This window comes from Setaria viridis, chromosome 9 (genome assembly GCF_005286985.2).
Source record: "Setaria viridis chromosome 9, Setaria_viridis_v4.0, whole genome shotgun sequence".
In the NCBI taxonomy this organism is placed as follows: Eukaryota; Viridiplantae; Streptophyta; class Magnoliopsida; order Poales; family Poaceae; genus Setaria; species Setaria viridis.
The window spans coordinates 16,858,325-16,868,621 of record NC_048271.2 but is presented as its reverse complement, the minus strand read 5'-3'; the positions used below and the strand labels follow the sequence as shown (position 1 = coordinate 16,868,621).

The window sequence follows — 10,297 nt, the reverse complement described above, 5'->3', positions numbered from 1 at the left end:
GTAAAATATGGGAAATAGATGTTCTTCACTAAAAATCACAAAAAATTCACCAAAGTCTCTGTAACATGCCTTAAACCCACTGTTAAAGATTCACCCTCAGACTCACTGTAGGTTTTGAGATAAAAATGGTTAAGTGCATGCTACCCTTGGTGATAAAATAATTTTAATTCTTTTTGTGCCAATCCTTTGGATCCCAAATGTTTACAGTAATGCATTGATGACATGAGTGTGGTACTGCTAATTTCTCAGTGTCATACATTACTATTTACTTATGGAAACAAATTTTGGATGAGGAATCGGTTTAAATGAGTAAGGAAATGTCAAGTCCTAATAAACTTAATTGGTAATTACGGAAGAGGTATGGAAAAAAAACATTCAGAAATAAATGACTTTCCAAATGAACCCCGAACAATCCTAAAAGCGACCCCACCTTCCTTGTGAAACTATAAGTTATAAGAATCTTAAATATGTACACAATCACCATCAAAGTCAACCCCGAGTTTTAAACCACAACCCACCTTACTCCATGAAGATAATGAAAGTTTAGAACCTTGTTTCGGTGAATGTGGTCGAAATGCAACTTTCATTTCAGCAATAAGTCATGTCTTGCATCCTTCACGCGAAAGCATGGAAAGTTTGAACTCTCTACATGTGCATGTCATGTAGAAGCTAATATCGCCGACGAAACCTACGAGCTCCACCCTACGCTGGAAGAGGAACCCGCCGCAGAGCTACATCACGCGGAAGTTGAGCCCGAGCTAGATCAAGACCCCAAGGACCCACTAACTTTTCCTAAATCCGAAGGCAAGCCCCGGTGCATGCTTCCCTATTTTAAATTTAGGCAATATGTTGATGCTTATGATTGTGCATTTACGTTTGTAGGAGTTGATTGAAACTGTAGATGCATGAACTTAGTACCTTTGATCTGAACACTAGTTGCTAAGGTCGAGGAGATGTTGTGCTAAAAAGGACTCGGTAAAATTCGAGTGATTGCCTATACTCGTGAATTATGGGAGTTGTTTGTTACTCATACTACAACTATAAGGATGACGGACAGAACCAGGAATGGTTCCAATGAGGTGGTTTGCCCCGTTTGTCTAGTAATGAACTTACTAAGGTCGAAATGTGTCGGCGTTCGTGATCAAGTTTTTGAAAGTACTAATCTTCGTGATCAAGTGTTTGAAAGTACTAATCTCATACCTAGTATGGGATGGGGAAGCCTAGTACCTGATTGAACTGGGGCATGGCTTATACTCCTGCTATCCCTGGAACGAGGTTCCCATGGTGCATCATGTGGGTGCAAGTGCGGTCACAGTCCAGCAAGAGGCCGAGATTGTGGAGCATTGCATGCCAAGGGAAGTTTGGCCCTGACATGTGCCTGGGGATCGATGGGGACGGCTGATAAGTGAAGCGACCCTTCGTGGTGTGTGGATGTCGTGGGATTAGGTTCGTCATGCATGGTTAATAAATTTGAATCGATTCGTCTGCCTCTCACAGTTTGGGACTGCTTGATCGCTATTCCGCACTGAGTAAAGATGAAATATGATGATGATATTAATCTTAATGCTTGTTCTTAAATTGTTTGGAAACTATGCTTGTTTAGTATAAGTTGCTAATATAGACTGGTTAATGAACTTAGAACTTGAGCTAAAATATTGAAAAAGTACAACTTTAGGCGGTTTGGCAAAAACAAACCCACAGCCAAAAAGCCTTAGATGTCTAGGAGTTGGTGAATAGTTATCACCTGTCGGGTCAGTCTTACTAAGTATTAGTTGCTCAGCCTTGCTTGTGGCATGACTTTTCAGGTAATGTTGATAGTTTGGCTGTTGGCACCACTTGGCCTACCCAGCTCCCTCTGGGTTGGACAGTCGAGTGGGATCCCTCCTCGGACGGCGAGGGCAGGGGTCATTGATATCATGGTCGGCTTCGCCATGGTATTATGTATCGACGTTTAGCTTCTGCATGTTTTACTTCTTCGTTGTTTACAACCTTGCAAACTCTGTTTGAATTTTGAAAACTCTGATATAATAAATTGTGAACTATGTCAATGTGATGGAAATGTTGTAATCTCTATGCTATTCACCTTCGTGTGAGCAATGCTTCTCGATCCTGAGTAAGTGGTTTATCGGATGAAATCCGACGGACGACCAAGTTGACTTGCTTAAAGTGCACAATCGCGTGTCAGGCGACGTAAGTGCATTTTAGTCAGGTTAATTTGGGGCGGTTCCACCACAAGCAGATCATTGAAACTACCGTCAGACCAGTTGTGCTTAGCCTTTAGAATCAACAGCTCAAGTATGAAATGAAGCACGGTCCACTATTTTGGACATCCCTTTGAATGCTCGTACACATTCTCCTCCACTGATTTCTTCACCGTCTTGAAGTTTGTTAAACCCTTTGCACTTCCAACCAATAGTTCCACTTTGGTGTGACGCAACAACTGGCTCAGAAAATCACTGTCGTCAAGTTCGTCATCACCACTACTATCATAATTGTTATTATCATCACCACCACCATCGCCACCCTCGTCAACACCATCATCACCATCGGAGCCACCACCATCATCATCGCTGCCACCCTCATCAAAAGAATTGTAAGCATCAAAAATTCTTTCAAACTCAACATCTTCCATGATTTCGTCGAGCGGATTCTGAGAGGGTGCTTTCTCACCATGATATGTCCATATCATGTAGTCTTCAACGAAACCTCTAACCATCACATGCGATCTTATTGTAGTTATTTCGCTGAATACTCTCATGTTCTTGCATGTTTTGCACGAACAAGCTACCATCTTTGTCTTCCGACCATTGCATTATTCTCTACAGCTTTAATGAATTTGTTAAGTTCTCCACGGAAATAGGCATCCGTTCTTCATGCTTGGTACATCATGTCCTATCCATCTCTCTAAACAGCAAAAAAAAAATTACACAGAATGAAAACATCATCCATGTCAACTTGTTTTATCCTAATAAAAACACTATATATATAATTACACACATGTCCTATTTCCTAAAGAAAATATCATCCATGTCAAACTTGATTAAAACTATCATAAATGTTAAACAAACAAGTACACATGTAGTATTTCCTAATAAACAAATAAAAATATAGAAATCTTGGAAAAAATGAAAAACAATTATTCATCATCCATGTCAACATGTTTTGTCCCACAAAATCTTGGAAAAAATGAAAATTATATCATGCATGTGTTAATATAGAAAAAACCAAATATTCTTCTCTCTCCTCCATGGATATCTAGGAAATCATCATTCATGAATGAGGCTAAAACATCAAAGTTGAGTACAAATGATTAGCTAATCTTATTCTCCTACCTAAATAACCTAACTTCATCCAAAAGTTTGAGATAAATAGAGCTCCAAGTGGCTAATCCACACCTTGGAGATCTAGATCTATCTAGAGCTATATGGAACTCCATTGGAGCCTAAAACCCATGCAATAAGCTTAAAAAAGACAAGGAATTAACATCAACTTACCTCCTATAAGCTCCAACTCCAAGGAAATAAAGTTGAAAACCTTCCTCCACCTTTTTCGCTTTTTTCGATTTTCGGGCAGCACCTCCCCCTGAGCAGTGATTGTGCCGTCGGGAGGAGGAAGAAGCCCAACTGGTTGTTTTGTCACCCATTTCTAGGGACGAGTCGCCCCGTGGTCGACCCTTGAGAACCATTTGCAGGGGTGGGTACGAGGTGACCCACCCTTGGAAATGGGGGCGATTTCCAGGGACGAGTGATGTCGTCACCCGCCCCTGGAAAGATCATTTCCAGGGGCGGGTGCTGCCGTCACCCACCCCTAGAAATTGCCTAGGTGACGTCCTCACCCGTCCCTGCAAATGGTTCTCCAGGTGCGGGCCGCATGCTATAGTAACTGCCCCCGTTTTGTACGTGCGGGTAGCAATTTCGCCCGCCCTTAGAAAAAAAATGGGGCACCCCTACAAATCGTTTTTTACTAGTGTTAGGGGTTTACTTCTTCTTTCAAGTCTATCTATACTCTTTCTTCATCCTTTTCTTCTTCTTTTCATCTCTTCTCCTCATCTTTCCCCTCTGATTTCAATGAAGTTCTTTGGTTGTGTGTGGGTGGGCAGGGCAGGCCGGGGGCCTGAGCCTCCTAGCCTCCCCTTAGATCCACCCCTGTTTGGTTCCATCTTTGCCATTAATTGCACAAGTTTGTTGTTCTTCACTCCCTATATGAATTTCATCTACTCTAATTAGTTTGGTTCAACGATGTAGACATGCATGGTTATTCCACAATCTCCAATCGAGCTTTGTTATAATGTTTTTAAAGCACCAATGATACTTGCAGGTACTTTCTTTTCTTATCCTTCTTACAAAAAGGAATTAAATAGATTTACATATAATTAAAAGGGCATCATAGTAATTTCTTATATTTTTTACTCGATCCTACCAAATTGGTACTTCTCTTTATGTACTTCATGGTACTTCCTTTGTTTCCACTGTTCGATTTCACCGGATGGACAGCTCTCATTTTTTTTAAGCACTTTAAAATTTCTTCAATCTACAGATACTCTCTTAATTATTGTGCCCAGGTCCAAAATGACGTACATGCATGGTGTATGTGATTAGTAAGATAATTTGGTACGGAGGAAGTACATGTGCAATGAGAGAGATATTATATATGAAGATTTGGAACATTCAGCACCGAACACATACGTGTTTTGAAGAGCGGTTTGTAGCTCTATGTTTGAACAGAAGAATCTCTTTTTTTTTGTAAGAAGTTCCAAAAAGAAAAGAAAACAGTTCGAGTCTTGCATCTCAAACTGCAAACGGGCCTAAATCCTTGTGGAGGGGAGAGTGGCCATCATTCGAGGCACAGAATTCCCGGCACGGAGATGCGCCTACCCATAGCCGGCCCATTGCTAGGCATTCACGCAACATGCCGATGTAAATGTAGGCATGCGTGCACACGCCATCTGATTCACATCAGAATGAGATGGCCATCTGCCGCGACGTGACTAGACCATGTTTAGTTACCCAATTCCTAACTTTGATACTATACAAAAAGAAGATTCACCATCACATCAAACTTGTGGTATATGCATGGAGTACTAAATGTAGATGAAATTAAAAACTAATTGCACAGTTTTGTTGTACTTTGCGAGACGAATCTTTTAAGTCTAATTAGTTAATATTTGGACAATAATTTATAAATACAAACGAAACGCTACAGTGTGCTACAGTGTTGGTACAGTAATTTTGCATCTCCTAATTTGGCCAACTAAACAAGGCCTAGTTGGTAGGCAGGTAGGGCAGCTACACGTACATGCACAAGCACAACACGCGCGACAACGACGACGATCGGCCAGTCGTCGTCCCAAATGTTTCAAGATTCCCTTCACGATGTCGCGTTCGATCGTCTTCTTGTCCTGTGATGCCGTCTCGCTGCTTTTTTTTTTATGATCGGTGCGTGCGTCATGGGCTTGATTTGGACGTGCCGGGACACACGCCCACGGGCTCTTTCAAGGACTTTTGCCGGCAGCCGCGCGTATGCGCTAGGTGCACGTACGTACCTCAGGCTGGCAGAAAAACTTAGACTCGTGAGCTGACTCGACTCTTTTACAGGTTCAGTTCGGTTCGACCTCTTTAAGTGAGTTGAGTCAAGTTTCAACTTTTGCTCGCTTTTTACGAGCCAACTCGTTAAATCACTCCTGAGATATTTTATTGGCTCATTAGCCTCGATAAATATGATGATGTCAAATTTATGTTTAATTAATATAATGGTGTTGTTCTTATTTAGCTAAAATTAACTTGTCATCCAACTCATAAGCCAAATTTGTTTCTAATTAAGTATGTTTTGAGTCTCCCGACATCTATGTTATCCTAGTTTATTATCCTAATTTATTGATTCGTACTATTTATTTTTGTAATATTATCATAACCTATGTTTTTAGATAGTATTACCATATTCAATTAATATCATCTTTATTTTTAACATTAATATAAACAATCATTCTAAAATTTCTCTAATTACTAACATACATGCCACATTTGCGGTAAGCAGAAGATTAAGAACATCTGTGCAAAATGCCGTCTTGTCTTAAGATTATACACATCATTTGAGGATATGCCCACTTAAAGGTTTGGACTCAAAGAGATGAACAGCGGAGAAAATAGTGAAGACAACCTAACAGCTTGTGTTCTCAGTTCATCCATCGCAAGTTTGCAACAGAAAATTAATTTATGACATGCTATCCATCATTTCATAAAGAACTTTTTCTCACTCCTGATGTAGGATGGCTCTTTTTTGTAATACTTCACATAATCATAAGAGATACCAGGACTTCCACAAACAACTCTTAACATGCTGCTGAAAATGTCTATATCGTCTGAAGGATGACAATGTTCATGAACTTCCTCTTCGCAAAAGCCAACCACCATTTGTTTGAAAAGCCATTAGCTCTGTATGCACAGTTGAGCAGTCTTCCACTTGTTTCCTCCCTTATCTGCTTCAAATAATTCCTCAACAGTTCTGAATTTAGACAGAAATGCTCCGTTATCAATTTACCATCTCAATCCGTGGGCACATGAATGATTTACTTGGCTAGTCTACAATGTAACAAAAATACTACTTAACAGCTTATTACATCTAAGCAGATAAAAGACTTAGTTTAATTCAAATAAATACACATAGCCGTCCAATTGAAGCAGGTGAAGCTGAATACCTGCTTCCTTCTGGGACAGGGGAAGAGTGAAAAGTCCAGGGAAGGAAACCCTGGTTCCCCAGGCACAGGAACTTTCTCCAAGCCCAGGTCAATGATTGCGTGTTTGGGAGGAGGGGGCTAAACTTTAGCCCTGTCACATCGGATGTTCGGATACTAATTAGAAGGATTAAACATAAGCTAATTACAAAACTAATTGCAGACCCCTAGGTTAAATCGCGAGACGAATCTATTAAGCCTAATTAATCCATCATTAGTGAATGGTTATTGTAGCACCACATTGCCAAATCATGGACTAATTAGGCTTAATAGATTCGTCTCGCGATAGCCTAGGGATTGTGTAATTAGTTTTGTAATTAGTCTAGGTTTAATACTCCTAATTAGTGTCCAAACATTCGATGTGACGGGAACTAAATTTTAACCCCCTCCTCCCAACAGCTAGCGTCCGGCAGCCTTCTAGCCTTTTTAGGGCAATGTTGATGTAAAATGTCAGATAGATCAGTAATTTGTCTGCTTGGCCTCTCACATGGAAGTTTTTGAAGAAAACGTTTGCTCGAAACAAAGTTATGGCTTCATCAACTATGTCAGCTTTATCTGTAAAAAAAAAAAGATGATAATAATATTAGTGTTCTTGTATTGGTGGGAGTAAATCATCCATTTGTTCAGTGTTGACAGGATGAACTGGGTCAGAGGATGGGGATGGACCCTTTATATGAGTTTTTAGTGGAAGCAAAGGACAGCCACAAGCTTTGGTAATGCTGTCATCATCAACGAAGGGCCTGTTTAGTTCCCCCAACTCCCAACTTTGACACTATGCAAAAAGAAAATTCTCCATCACAATCAAACTTGCAGTACATGCATGGAGTACTAAATGTAGACAAAATCAAAAACTAATTGCACAGTTTTGTTGTACTTTGCAAGACGAATCTTTTGAGCCTAATTAGTTAATATTTGGACAATAATTCACAAATACAAACGAAACGCTACAGTGTGCTACAGTGCTACAATAGTGATTTTGCATCTTCAAAGTTGGGCAACTAAACAAGGCCCAAACTAGAGTGATAAACCTGCCCACAACGGATCCCTGCAGTGCTTATTAACTTTTCTTAAAACAATACAGTGCTTAAATATCACCAGTTAATCAGAAGTACAGTTGGAGTAACGTAACAGGACAGGACAAGCCTGGAGCACGGGTGATGAGTCTATTTGTTTGCCATGACCCATTCGAAGCTACTAAACCCACAAAAGTCTTAATTAGCAGTGTGACTACAAGTTTGAGAATCAGGAATCAAAACAAGTTCAGATCATCAATTTAGATATGGACTTCAACGCATTAAATTAATTAAAGGCAATACTGCTTTAGTGGCGAGACATACCAACGATTTTTTTCATGGAATTCTGCAGTCTGTTTGGAAGCTGTTAATGGTCAATCACAATAGATTTTTCTAGCCAATGCTCCACTCTAAGAGTCACCTTCCCAAAACATTTCAAGGGACATCACTAGTAACCTCATTACCTCAAACGTCGCATGGCATTTGTTATGACAAGAGTAACAGATTTGAAATTTAGACTCGAGTAAAACAGTATCACCATGACAGCAAACATGCACTTGACCTCCATTTCACAACACCACGAACAACCAGGACATGTAAGCTATCTATATGTACCCCTCATGATAGGCTGCCCTAGGAATTTATAGGATTCCGAGAACTTGTGGGTATTGGTTTCACAATAAGCAAACCTCAAATGGCTAATCCTCCAGCCTTGGATCACGAATTCAACGTTGCCACAGGTTTGGATGTCAAGATCGATTCTTTGATCCATTGGAAAACAGGAGCGGATCCAGTATATCATAACAAATAATCAGAGTTAGTGAATATATCAGACCCGAATAGAATTGGCTTACGTTAGGGGTTTGCGGAGCTCAATTTTGACAGCGGGAAGGGAAGGGGATGAATGGAAGGGCGTACCTGGTCGATACTCATCGCCGGCGCTGGAACCGAGTAAGACCTTGGCGCCGCTCGCCCAGTTGTCGCCGTCAGGAAAGAAAGGAGGGGTAAACGGGAGAAAGGCTTGGCCCCTTATCGTCGTCAGCCACCTGGGGTGGCAGCGAGTTGACCAAGCGATGGTTAGAGGCTTGGCGCAGAAGCGGATAGCTGTTTGTTGCCCTCGCTCAGTAAGTATTTTAGTCATAAATGATTGTATATCTATTCTAAAATCTAAAGCTAGTGTAAACCAAAAGTTAAAATGTGTCTTGATATCCCTTAACCCAAACCTCCCTTGTGCATATCCGTTCTCCAAAGCTCCCTTTATTTAGTTTGGCAATAAATTGAAGTATCGAAAAATGCCATTGGGTTGCTAATTCAAGATTTTGCTTGGTTGCTTTTGAAGTAAGTGCAGAAGTGCATGCACTGAAATCAGTGAAATCCCACAGTACGTAGGAATTAACTAAAATAAGTGACAGTACCAAATCTACGTTCGGCCCCAACGTGCTCCTTGCCTTATCTTCATTTCTAGCCTGCAGTCAGAAAAATGGTCTGTATGTGGTCCGTGGAAACTTTTTGAGCCGAGGAAAAGCACCTTCTGGTCTGTTCTTGTGGAGCAGGAACTAGTGAAACTCACCTGATTTAAAAAAATAACATATTAGGTTATCAGGATTTCACACTTCGTCTTAGCAGGAATTACTTATTCCAGCCATTGGATGTAGTAGCTTTGAGCTGGTCAACATGATTTCATCAAATAACAAGAGAGAAAAAAATGGAAAAAAAAGGTCCCACCGAGATTTGAACTCGGGTTACTGGATTCAGAGTCCAATGTCCTAACCGCTAGACCATGGGACCTTTGTTGCCATTAAGCTCTTATTAAATTATAAGTCGCAACAGTGAAAGCTAAGGGTTTAGTAAAATATATCTCCATTGGCAAGCAATCCCTGACTTGGGTAAGGATTTGGTCAACATATCTTTATCGACTAGGGACTTCGATTTCGATAAATCCTTGTCACGCACTAAAAGAGATGAATCCCTTTCTCCGCTTAGCGCGTAGGAATGAAATGAAAAACAATTGACACACGGGGCAAAGAGGGAAGGGTAAGAGAGTGCTCACCCGCGGCTTGCTCGAGAACCACTAGAACAGACGAAAATGGCAGCAGCACAGCAAGACGATGCTCCTCTCGACGAACACCGGTGCATGGACAAATTGAATGCCGTTGCAAGCAAAGTAGATCGAAGGTAAGTCATGTGCCGAAGCGCTTTTGAGGAGGCATCACTGGACAATTGTGGGAGTGTGAAGACATGGTCGTACATAGCAAGTGGTGCTTGGACATGTTTCGCTTATTCATGAACATGCAGACCCCTACAAGATGACGAGCATCGCACAAACAATTCGTGAATGTTTCATGCACCCCGCACCATGACTTGCGTGTTGTTGTGTGCGTGGGGCTTTGATGCGTACTAAGATGTTTATTTGATGGTTGTTCGATTATGTGAATAGAGGTGATTTGAAGATTTTAGGTGGCTTGCCTAGGAATTTGAGAATCTAAGTAAAGAAGATGATGTACCTAATGCATCCACCTACAAAATTACTGCATTGAAATAAGCAATTAGAGAG

The 10,297-nt window shown here is 40.8% G+C and overlaps 1 long non-coding RNA gene and 1 other non-coding gene across 4 annotated transcripts; both read right to left on the bottom strand.

Annotated features, from left to right (window-relative positions):
- Positions 1 to 6,127: 6,127 nt before the first annotated feature.
- LOC117839838 (uncharacterized) lies at positions 6,128 to 9,504 on the bottom strand. Of its 3 annotated transcripts, XR_011897124.1 has the most exons (4): positions 8,433 to 8,634; positions 7,397 to 7,502; positions 6,695 to 7,285; positions 6,128 to 6,501 (listed from the first exon to the last, which is right to left on the bottom strand). It is a non-coding gene; the product is annotated as an uncharacterized lncRNA (long non-coding RNA). The 3 variants fall into 3 exon arrangements; XR_011897125.1 differs by lacking the exons at positions 7,397 to 7,502; positions 8,433 to 8,634 and adding an exon at positions 8,662 to 9,504 and having other exon boundaries at positions 6,128 to 6,578; XR_011897123.1 differs by lacking the exons at positions 7,397 to 7,502; positions 8,433 to 8,634 and adding an exon at positions 8,662 to 9,495.
- On the bottom strand, positions 9,460 to 9,531 carry TRNAQ-CUG (transfer RNA glutamine (anticodon CUG)). The gene has a single exon. It is a non-coding gene; the product is annotated as a tRNA-Gln (tRNA).
- Positions 9,532 to 10,297: the final 766 nt, after the last annotated feature.